The sequence below is a fragment of the Nicotiana sylvestris genome, chromosome 2 (genome assembly GCF_000393655.2).
Source record: "Nicotiana sylvestris chromosome 2, ASM39365v2, whole genome shotgun sequence".
In the NCBI taxonomy this organism is placed as follows: domain Eukaryota; kingdom Viridiplantae; phylum Streptophyta; class Magnoliopsida; order Solanales; family Solanaceae; genus Nicotiana; species Nicotiana sylvestris.
Genome location: NC_091058.1, coordinates 186,996,214 through 187,009,140, shown reverse-complemented (window position 1 = coordinate 187,009,140; position 12,927 = coordinate 186,996,214). Strand labels below are relative to the sequence as shown.

The following is a 12,927-nucleotide window of genomic DNA, read 5'->3' as shown; positions in this document are numbered from 1 at the left end:
GCGGAAACACATCCAATTTCAGACAAACCGACTATGTCGTCTCTTCACAATGTCGTGTGGGTTGATGTGGTCTTTGCTAGCAATCAATCCATCCCAATTAAGGGAACATATCTCATCATAATGCAAAGGGAATTTGTTGCCCAATCTTCTCCTACACTAGTACCTATAGTTGTTGGGTATAGGTATTTACAACCTATACCTACTTGATTACATAGCAATACTCCCAAAACATTTTATTTAATCGTTTCATAAAACCTTTTCTTTTCATTTGTCCCTTGGGCATACATCATCATTCTCATTTTGACAAAAGGGGCACATTCCATCCTGATACTTTCATTTCATTCTCTTTTTGTAGACTATTAAAAGACATCCAAAATCATTAAAGTGTTGGTAAACCTTGGCTTCAAATTCATGAGTACATAAGAGCTTAAAATACTTGAAATAACTTTAACAAAATAGCATAGTGGTTGCAATTGAAAATCATGAATTGAACTCATAACTTGTCACGATCCAAAATCCTAACCACGGGACCGTGATGACGCTTAACATTTGTTTGCTAGGCAAGCCAACATTAGCTAAAAAATGAGCCGGTTTAACAATTTAAAAGCAAAATATTAAGAATTAAAGGCTGAAGTACTCTGAAATATATATAATACAACCATAAGTAACGCTATCTATGCTAATCCCAGAAATCTGGAGCCATAAGTGCATGAGTGACTAGAATGCTACAAATAAAGTCTGAAATGAAACACAACTATCCGAAATTAAATATATAGTAAACAAGATAAGAAGGGGACTTCAGGGACTGCGAATGTCGTCGTGTAGCTCTACCTCAAGTTTCCTAGATAGATCTTGTCCAAGCAATCTCCTCTATACTGCTAAGTCCAACTCTGGGATCTGCACAAGAAGTGCAGAAGTGTAGTATGAGTACAACCGACCCTATGTACTCTGTAAGTGTCGAGTCTAACTTCGACGATGTAGTGATGAGGCTATGACAAGACAATCACTATAAACTTGTACGAGTAACAAATAGAAGACAACAGAAATATAGAGAAATCAGATAAATTCATAAGAATGGGACCATAAGGTCAATAATACAGGGCCCCAGAATAACATCATATCGTAATCTCATATCACAGTATGAAAAACAAAACACCATAGCTACAAATAGTTACAACACAAAATTTCCCTGTAGCAGCATGCAACCCGACCTATTACCAGAACAACATCTGTCGCAGTGAGTAACCCAATCACAATATCATTTCAATATCTGTTGCAGCGAGTAACCCAATCCCAATATCATTTTATTTCCATTTTGTTGCAGCGTACAACCCGTTCAAAATATAATTTCATTAACATTAACAACTCAACCAACTCCAAAATCACAACATAAAAAGGAACTAGAGCGTATAAATTATGATGGAAATACGAGTAGAAATAGAGAACACCCAACAACTCAAATCCATAAAGTATCCTCACATCGTAGGAAAACATGAACCCCAACAAGTCATTAACGAAAGAATAGCCAAGGGCACAAACAATTGAATATAACATAATAAATTGCAACAAGTAACATGTAAAGGCAATAAAGGTAGGTAAATGCGTGAAACATTAAAGACGTCCACTTCATACAGGTGAGAACATATAGTAGGTAAAGCAAATAATAAACAAGGAACGAATAAATAGAAACACATAACAAATAAATGGTCGGTAACAAGTAAGGGCATAAATAACAAGTAAAGACATGTAGCAATTAAAGCATGTAACAAGATATAACATGGAATAAATGTGTAACGACCCAACCAATCGTCTTTAGTATTTTAGCCTTGTTCCCCTATTTATTACCTCCTCTATGTTAAATTGTGATTATGTAACTTGTCGGGGTGGTTGGTTTGGTTTCGGGTGAGTTTTGGAGTGAATTGGGATACTTAGTCCCAAAGTTGGAAGCTTAAGTTGAAAAAGTTGACTGGAGTTTGACTTTTGTATAGACGACTCCGAAATGGAGTTTTGATAATTCCAATAGCTTCGTATGATATTCTTGGACTTAGTCATATGTCTAGGTCCATTGGTTGGTTTGAGGCATTTTGGCGAAAGTTGGAAAGTTGAAAGTTTGACTAAGGATTGACTATCGGGTCCAGATTGTGATTTCGGGAGTTGGTATAGGTCTATTGTGTGATTTGGGACTGGTCTGGAAAATTTAAGGTCATTCGAAATTGGTTTGGTATGGTTCGACATTAGTTTTAGAAGTTAGAGGTTCATTAGTTCAATAGGCTTGAATTGGTGTGCGATTCGTAGATTTGATATTGTTGTTGTAATTTTAGGCCACGAGTAGCTTTGTTATGTGTTTTGAGACTTGATGGTTGATCACGCCCAACTCTAGTCCTAAAAAGAATAAGCGGTAGCTGCAAATATAATCTGGTCTAAAAGTTCGGAGTCGAATCCCACAAAGAACTAAGGTTTATCTACAACTATTCACTATCACCAAGAAGACAAGTTTGAACAATTCCTAAGTTATAAATATAAAAATTCTTATGTCTATCTAATTAACCAACAAATTAAAGGAGTGAATTAATAATTAAAGATACTAGGGTTGGAGACAAGATTAAGGATGTCTCGAGTTATGATTTCCTCAATTGTCGAAATCCTTCCCACTACGTCTCCTATAATTTTACCTAGTTATTCTCTACTGATCGTGAGCACTTCGGGTATCATAATTCTCTCCCAAGCAACTACCATAATTTACTAGATATATTCTTCAGAACTATGCTAGCTGGTACAATCTTACCGCTCACTATGAACACGTCAAGGCTTTGTTATTTCTAAACCCACCTTTAAACCTGCCGTATTAATTCCTCGTATACGTTAGGAGTGATGTTGTTCAACAACTACCTAAATATGTACTATTTCCCAAGCAATTCATAATAAATATGCACAGTCAATTGATGGCCATTCAATCAACAAAAATAAGCACGTAGTTGAACTAGTAAAGAAATTCAAAAGCTAAATTATATTCAATCTTAACAAGAATTCATCCTCCAAATGGTTCTATCAAAACCCTAAATAATAAATTAGCTACTCATAGTAGTATGTGAAAATACAATACTAAAATTCATAACCAACAATTATAAACATGAAGAAGAAAGGAAAAACTCGTGGTTGAATCTTCCTCCTTACTCCTAGTGGATTCTTGCCTCCAAAGGCGTTGTGTAACCCTACAATAGTGTCTCATACTCAAACAATTCTATAAAAATCTGTTTAGCGTGTATTTATATAACCTAGGTAGGGTGGAGGGACGTCCAATACAATCCCATCCAATCTCGGATAGGAGAGCTAAAATTCGTGTCTGCCTTCGCGTGTCGCGCGCCCATGGATGCAGACTTAGCTTTTGAAATTTTTTCATTTCACGAAGAGATCCGTGCCTTCGATTCACTTCACTATTTTGTGCCTTCAGTTTTCTCCTCTTTCACGTCCATCTTCGTGCCATGCACGAGATTGGACGAGCTCTCAATTCTTTCCATCTCTTCCTTTTGTGTCAAATTGTTATTTTTTGATCATTTATCATCCAAAATCATTCCTACACTTAAAAAATATATAATGAGCATATTTCACTTCAAAAATCACGTAATCTCTCGCGACTCACACAAGATAATATGCAAATATACTAAAAAATATGCACTTTTCATCATTTATCAATGGTATGTTTGGACGGGGTCCCGGGGGCCCGAGTTGTGATTTGAATTGAATCCGGATTTGTTTTGGCCTTCGAAGATTTTCAATGCCTGTTGAGTTCTTATGAAATCGCACTTGCAATGGTATGGCCGCAGGTGTGGCACCGCAGGCGGCCTTTGAGCTGCAGAAGCGAGATTATGCTTGGTGAACTGTGTTCGTAGGTGCGGAGGTTCATGCGCAGGTGCACAATCGCATATGCGGTTATCTTTTGCCGAAGCAGAGTTTTGCCTAATGGCTTGGGACCGCAGGTATGAGTATTCTCTATAGAAGCGCTTTTGGTCCGTAGAAGCATAAATTGCTGGGCTTTAGTGTGGCCACATCTGCAGAGACGTAGAAGCGACCAAATGTTTGCAAAAGCGGAATAACTGGGCAAAAATAGTGGAGATAGAGGGTTTTGTTCCATTTTCACATTGTGAGTTAGAGAGCTCGATTTTGGGCGAATTTGGAGGGCATTTTCAAGGATTGGATTGGGGTAAGTATTTTTCACTCATATTTTCTTATTATTAATGATCCCACCATTGTTTTTATTATTTAATTAGTGTTTTGAGTTGAAGAAATTGGAGAATATAGCGAACACTTCCTAAACTATAAATTGAGGGTTTGAATGTTGATTTGAGGTTAGAATTGGATAATATTAGTATGGTTGGACTCATATCAGAATAGATGTTCTGATTTTGTAAATTTTGTCAGCTTCCGAAAAGCGGGCCCCGGGTAGACCTTTTGAGTTGACTTTTTGATTTTCTTTAAAGATTGCAACTTTATTATACACAATCGTTTTCTATGGTTTGTATTTATGGTATTAAGTTATTTTGTCTAGACTCGAGCTGTTCAGAGTTGGATATTCGCGGGAAAGGCTTACTAGTGGGTTGATTTAGCTTGTTTGAGGTAAGTATCCTGCCTAACTTTGTGTGGGGGATCTACTCCTTAGGATTTGGGTTGAACGTGCTATTTGTGTTATGTGGAAGACGTGTACGCGAGGTGACGAGTGTATATAAGGGCTAAATGTTGTATTTGGCTGGTTTAGGTTATTTAAACTCTTTCCATACCTTTAATTGAATTGTCATAACATGTTATATCTTTCATTGTTAATCTACCCTCACATGTGTTAATCTACCCTTACACTCTTTATTTGATATTGTTAATAATTGTTCTACATTGTTATTTTTCTCTTATATGCTTTAGTTGATGTTATTGCCTTCCTTATTGTCTTGTTACTTCTTTAATTGTTGAATTACTTTACTTAGAGTTGTATTTCATGAAATATCTTCTTGTTGAGTTATTGGTGTTGAAGTTGTAAAAGCCATTAATTACATTGAAGTGAAGTTGTTAATTGTTGAGATATCTTTCTTGTTGAGCCATGGGTTATTTGTTGTGGAAACATCGATATTGTTGACTTTGTAGCAAGATGTGGCATATGGGCACTTGTAGTGCGAGTTCTGATTGTGTTGTGATATTGATACGCATGCGGTGGTATTTCTGTATGCATGTTAGGCTTACCTAGTCTTAGAGACTATGTGTCATCATGACATCCTAAGGTGGGAAATTAGGGTCATGATAAGTTGGTATCAGTTCTCTAGGTTCATAGGTTTTGCGAGTCATAAGCAGGTTTAGTAGAGTCTTGCAGATTGGTACGAAGATGTCTGTACTTATCTTCGAGAGGCTGCGAAACTGTTAGGAAAAATCCGCTTCTTTGATTCCTTATCAAGCAAATTTATTGACTTCGAAATCTGAATCTTTGTCTTTCTATTCTCTCATAGATGGTGAGGAGTCCCACTACTAGATCCGACGATCGGACACCCACCCCCTACTAGAGTCGCGAGAGGCCAGGGCCAGGGTAGAGGATAAGGAGGGGCACATGGTGTAGCTAGAGCACCTTCCCGAGCAGGGACTGAGGAGATCTTAAAGGGGCCTTACATTCTTCCCCACTTGGGATTCGTCCTCGAATGTTGGATCTTAGCATTCTTCATCCTTAGAACGAGTACTTAGTTTTTTTTGCTACTTATTCATCTTCTTTAGTTTCTCAAACCTTAATCGACTTCCCGATGAACTTACAAGACCTAGCTATATCCTCATTAATCCTAAACCATCATTTTAATCCTTCATAAATTACCCTCAATCCTTGGTGTTTCAAAATTTGACTAACTCCTTAAATTTCCAAAAATCTTGGCAGAATTTTCCCTATATTTGGGCCTATCCGCCTGTTAGAGAACCACAAAAATCAATCCGAACAACACACCCATAGCTCAATGAAGCATCATTGACGAGCGCAAAACACACACTTAAATTCTGCTTGCTAATCAAATATAGTATAGTATAATATACACAGGGACTAGATTTAAATAGTATTCTCGTAGTTTGTAGCTCAATTGCTATCCAAGATGATCAACAATTGAGAGTTATAATATGTCTAACTAATATTAACTAAGAATCTAAAGCTATTGAGTAATGACAATCGAAACAAGGAATAAGCAAAGAAGGTTATCAATGGGAGAAGATAGGGTTTTGATGGGATTGGTGCAAGATAAGTGTTTGGGATCTCACTCCAGATAATTCGCTTCTAATGTTCAAGTGAGTCTCCCAAATTAACTTAATTATTAGTTCAAGTGTTCAGATAAAACTCCTATCTCGATTAAGTCTTAACTTCACAAGATGAACTAATTTAAGCTCGGTGAAGATATGCAAGAATTCATAGTGGATTGATCTTTAGGAGAACCTCTCTCGATTATCTTCCTAACTAGGTTTAATCACTGATTCAACTAGCCTCTTTCGATTACTAAGAAGAATTAATGAACTCAAATAACAATATAATGCAAAGATATCACAAGTTTTGCCTCTGTCGATTACATGAACTAGTGAATATAGATGCAACAATTAAATTATCCAAAACAATTCAATACATAAAATTAGAGTTATATTCTGCAAACAATCATCAATACACCCAATCCATCAAACCCTAATGGTAACTACCCCATAGATACAGAGTAATTCATCACAAATATGTTTAAAGTATAGGATAATATTAAACGATCTAACTCGGGTCTTGAGTGAGGAATGGATGATGAAATCCTTGTGCTTGTGTTCTTTCCACTCCTTCTTAGCCTCCTTAGGTCTAATATATGTCAAAAGTCAAAGAAATAATGTTTTCCCATGTATTTATACCAAGTAGGGTCGGACCTAGATGAAATCACCCTTTCCTAGCAAAAATCGAAAAATTACTCTGTAAAAAATGCACAGGCGTGCTGCATGGGGCGACGCGCCAAGCGAGACAGCAATGGGTATTATCAAGGGGACTTGCACGTTTGTAACAAGCAGCTTTTGTATAGCCACGATTCCCCACGCGCCGCGTCACGCACCGTGGCTATAGGATTTTCTCAGAATACGGCTTTTCGCTTGTGTTTTGACGTCCAGACTTGGTCCTTGACCCCCGAATACGATCCTGCTTAATTCCTTGGGCTTTACTCAAACTTCAAAGCTCCAAATAGATGGAATTACCTCCATAACATCTATATAGCTTGGAATCACTCCTACAAGGCATAAAACACACAATAAGTGCAAAACACTACCAATTAAAACGCAACACAATTAAAGTGCAGTGAATTAAAGTGCAATAAGCGATTCTAATACGTAATTATAGTCTACCATTAAGTACAATATCGTAACATGCTCGCCTCAAGATTTGACTCAAAAGCACCAAGAATTTTTATAACCCGCTCACTTACTCTAACACAGAGGTCAAACATTACCTTTCCTTTATGAATCAAGTGCCACTCATATAACGATAGAGAGTAATTCCACACATAATAAAATTAAGAGCAATTAGGAACTCAATATTGAAAGAATTCTCTCACTCTTAGAAACAATATTCATGTGCCACAAACGATGTACCATAGGCTTGCACGTAGTGTACTACTCTACTAATTAAGGTCATTCAGTCAAGGATCAAGTAGGACTTCATTTGGTTGTAATGTAGGCTGCGGGATAGATAGGATACATTTGGATATAAGAGTGACCACACCTTCCTAAGCACTTTAATACATGTACTTAATCGTTCAAAACCCCATACTTATGTCAAACCATAACTCCATCTTCACATCAATATACATCAACTCCCTAATTCTTTAAGCACAATTACATCAAGAATTACCACTATCAAGGAATATTTTTCACAATCATACACTTATTATTTTTTTGCTGCTCTTTTCGATTCAAGTGGATCTTTCTTTTTCAAAACAATGCACCTTTCTCCTATTTTAATGGTTCCACTCAAAAACGAAACCACCACCCCACACTTTAACTTTTACAAAGTTCATAAAAAATTCAAGTGCACACAAGAGGTAAAAAGTTCAAATAGATGGTCACTTCAAACGAATGGGTAAGGCTTGTAATGTGGTTGCCAAAATAGGATTACATGCTCAAAGGGGTTAACTAAGATACATAACAATTATGTGGGTAGAAGCATATAACTGGCTCAACAAAGAAACACCTATATCACTTTCAAGACTGAATAAAACTACTATTTTGCTTTGCAAACACACGGGGCAAGTTCTAAACATCAAATGCAAGACAATGAATAATATAAAACCTCATGCACACATGGCACATAACTCACTCAGTATCAGACTATCAAGACACTTTAGTCAAAGCAGTTAAGTAAAGTTAAGATCATACAATTTAAGGTACTTATACAAGAGTCAAAAATTGGGCCTAAGCATCACAACTAAAACACTCACTATTCTCAAGACATAATAAAGTCAAGAGATATTGCCTTCTATTCAAATCATAGCACAAGGTTTCCTGATCCTAAAAAAAACTAAGTACACCTGGTTCAAATAAAACTCTTGAAAAAGAACCGCAACACAAAGAAAAACCAAGGGGAACTTGTTACACTACCTAACAAAAGAAAATCTTTTTGTCTTTTACCTTCGACTTTAATCCCTCAAGAAACCTGTCGATGAATTCGGGAAAAAATGATTTTTTTTTAAAATTTTAATGTTTTTTTTTCAATTTTCTCTATCTACTACAACTACTAAAACTAACAAAATAAACACATATACATACAAACATACATATGGCATGTACCTATGACACATAATTAAAAAGCATAAGATAAAGGAAACTTCCCTGAACATCTAGTCAGGTCGGAATCGAAGTCGGGATCCATTCCTCTCGCCCGAACTAAAGCACACATCCATGCAAACAACATCTTCTCAGCCTTCTTGGGGTACACCCCACACTTATCTTTCTCCCTCACCATAGCCTTCTCTTTCGAGCCCTTCACTATCCACTCAACACTTGCAGCTACTTTTTCTTTTTGTGCCCCATTTGCTATATTCATCTCAAAAGTCTTAGTCTCCTCACCCACTCTAAGCATGATTTTTCTCTCATGTATATCTAATATAGATCTACCCGTTGCCAAGAATGGTCTTCCTAGGATGAGGGGAACCTCCTTGTTTTCCTCCATATTCACCACTATAAAATCCACATGAAATACGAATTTATCCACCCGAACTAACACGTCTTCCACTATCCCCTTGGGTATTATGGTCATTTGGTGGCAATCTGCCAACTGCAAGGATATGGGTGCAGACCTTATCTCTACAATTTCCTTCTCCAATTTCCTGTAGATAGACAGAGGCATTAAATTAATTGAAGCACCATAATCACATAAGAATTTATCAAAATGAATAGTTACTACAGAGCAAGGTATAGTAAAACTCCCTGGATCTCCACACTTTTATAGGAGTTTATTTTGCAATATCGCATTGCAATGCTCTGTAAGCTTGGCCACTGAGGTTTCCTCTATCTTCCTTTTCTTCGTAAGGATGTCTTTCAATAATTTGGCATAAACAGGCATATGTGAGAGCACTTATGTGAATAGTAAGTTTGCATGAACTTGTTTCAGCACATCCAGAAATCTCCCAAACTGCTTGTCCAACTTTTCTCTACTTTGCTTTTGCGGAAATGGTAGAGCAGGCATATACTTGCTCTCCTCAGGTTTCTCCCTTCTTGAGTTTTCATCCTTCTTTTTCTTCTCAGCTTTCATCTGACCTTTCTTCTTCTTATCAACATCACTTTTCATTTGCTCCCCACTTTCTTTTTCAAGTCTCACCAACTTTTTGGATTGGGGTGAGTTCTTTCAACACTTGCCCACATCTCAAAGTTACAACATTCACTGTTTCTTTGGGATTTCTTTCAGTATCAGCAGGAAGAGCTCCTAGAATCCTCTCAGACAATAGAGTGGCTAGCTGCCTAATCTGTCTTTCCAGGTTTCGAAAACCCGTGCCTAGTTCTTTGATAGTTGCACCATGTTTCTGTATAGCTAAGCTATGAGCTTCAAGTCTCTCATCAGTTTTGATAATAAAAGCCTTCATTAGATCTTCCATGCTAGACTGAGTAGGCTGTTGAGGCTGAAATTGCTGCCTTTGCTGATTCATAAAACTCGGAGCTCCTTGTCCCTGGTGTTTGGGGTTGTTCTATTGCCAAGCACTCGTACTACCCCCAGGTGAACTCCATGAAAAACCGGGGTAACACTAACCCATTACATTATAATTTCCCACATCATTCACTTCCTTAGTTGAGGCTTGACACTCATGAGTAGATTATCCTCTTTCGCATATATTACAAACAGCGTGAGGCTCATTTTGTATCGAGGCTAAGGTCAGCTTTCGTATTTGTTTGGCCATAGAATCAAGTTGTACCTACACAGATGTATTAGTATCAACTTGGTGGACACCAGTTGATTTTCTACTTTTAGCACTCTTTGAGGGCTACTGATTTGCATCTTCAGATCACTCATCAAGAATTATAACTATTTCCTTTGGAGTCTTCTTCATCAACGGGCCTACAGCTGCATTGCTCAATGTTCTATGTGAGGCTGGTGTCAATCCATCCCAAAAGTCCTGGAGTTGCATCCAGAGTTCAAATTCTGCTATGTTGACACTTTCTGACTATCTCCTTAAACCTTTCCCATGCTTCAAAAATAGTTTCAGTCTCTTTCTGGCAGAAGCTATGGATTTCTCTTCTAAACTTGCCCACTTTAGCTAATGAGAAATATTTTTCAAGAAATTTCTGGTCATCTTATCCCATGTTCTAATTGATCCCATGGGCAAGCTTTGAAGCCAATACTTTGCATCATCTTTGAGTGTAAAGAGGAATTCCCTTAAGTAGACTGAATCCTGTGACACCCCATTGTATTGAAAGGTGTTCATAATCTCATCTAAGTCCATCAGATGTGTGTTTGGATATTCGTTCATCGTACCTCTAAAAACACAACAGTTCTGAAGGGTTTGAAGCAACCCTTGCATCAACTCGAAATTGTTAGCTACAATTGGAGGTGGTCTAACACTTGACAATCCTTGGTTATAGACCGGTCTTGCATAATCGCCTAGTGATCTCCCAGGACGGGAGCTATATTTCCAAACTAATCTACAACCAAGGGTTGATTTTGAGCAATTCTCCGACCACTCTTTTCTTCATAAATAATCTATGCATCTATAATAGCTGCTTCCTCAGCATTCCGTGTAGCTTTTTCTCGTTGTTGGGTTGCCTCTCTTGCAGCCAAATCGATATTATCATCACCGTTTTTGGCCATAGTTTCTTGGGTTGAGGATTGCCCAACATTTTCTAACTTCTCGATGAGATCTCTTTCTTTCCTCACCTGTCGTAGTTGTTTTTCTAACTTTGGCTCATATGGTAGCACTTCTTTCGCAAAAGCTTGAGTCATACACCAATCTTAACATGTAACCTACACACAATCAAGGAACACCAACCGTAAAAAAAAATTTAAAATAAAAAAATTCCTAAATTAGCACGACAAACTATTTCAAACACTATTGATTGCCAATTCTGGCAACGCCTCCAAAATTTGATGAGCGCAAAACACACACTTAAATTTTGCTCACTAATCAAATATAGTATAGTATAATATCGTATTCACATGGATTAGATTTAAACATTATTCTCGTAGTTTCTACCTCAATTGCTATCCAAGATGATCAACAGTTGAGAGTTATAAGATGTCTAACTAAAATTAACTAAGAATCTAAAGCTATTGACTAATGACAATCAAAACAAGGAGTAAGCAAAGAACGTTATCAGTGGGAGAAGAAAGGGTTTTTATTGGATAGGTGCAAGATAATTGTTTGGGATCTAACTCTAAATAATTCGCTTCTAATGTTCAAGTGAATCTCTCGAATTCACTAAATTATTACTTCAAACGTTTAGCAAAAACTCCTCTCTCGATTAAGTCTTAACCTCACAAGATCAACCAATTTAAGCTCGATGAAGATATATTCGTAATGGATTGGTCTTTAGGAGAACCTCTCTCGATTATCCTCCTAACTAGGTTTAATCACTGATTCAACTAGCCTCTTTCTATTACTAAAAAGAATTAATGAACTCAACCAACAATATAATGCAAAGATATCACAAGTTATGCCTCTATCGATTACAAGAACTAGTGAATGTAGATGCAATAATTAAATCATCCAAAATAATTCAATACATAAAACTAGAGTTATATTCCACAAACAATCATCAATACACCCAATCCATCAAACCCTAAATGTAACTACTCCATATTTATAATTCATCACAAATATGTTTAAAATATAGGAAAATATAAAACGATCCAAACTTGGGTCTTAAGTGAGGAATGAATGATGAAATCCTTGCGCTCGTGTTCTTCCCACTCCTCTTTAGCCTCCTTAGGTCTAAAATATGTCAAAAGTCTAGGAAATAACAATTTTCCATGTATTTATACAAAGGTGGGTCGGGCCTAGGCGAAATTACCCTTTTCTCGCCGAAATAGGAAAATTACTCTGTAAGAAATACACATGCATGCCGCATGGGACGACGCGCCAAGCAGGGTAGTAGTGGGGATTATCAGGGGACTTGCACTTTTGAAACAAGCAATTTTTGTACAGCTGCATCGCCCCATGCACCGCGGCTGTAGGATTTTCTCAGAGTACGGCTTTTCACTTGCGTTTTGACATCCAGACTTGGTCCTCGACCCTCGAACATGATCCCAACTTAATCCTCTGGGCTTTTACTCAGACTTCAAACTCCAAACAGCTCGAATTAGCTCCATAATATCTACATAGCTCGGAATCACTCCTACAAGGCATAAAACACACAATAAATGCAAAACACTACCAATTAATTCTCAACATAATTAAAGTGCAGTGAATTAGAGTGCAA

At 37.2% G+C, this 12,927-nt stretch overlaps 1 non-coding gene across 1 annotated transcript; it reads left to right on the top strand.

Moving 5' to 3' along the window:
- Positions 1–10,651: 10,651 nt before the first annotated feature.
- LOC138886697 (small nucleolar RNA R71) lies at positions 10,652–10,758 on the top strand. The gene has a single exon (XR_011405740.1). It is a non-coding gene; the product is annotated as a small nucleolar RNA R71 (small nucleolar RNA).
- The last annotated feature ends 2,169 nt before the right edge of the window (positions 10,759–12,927 follow it).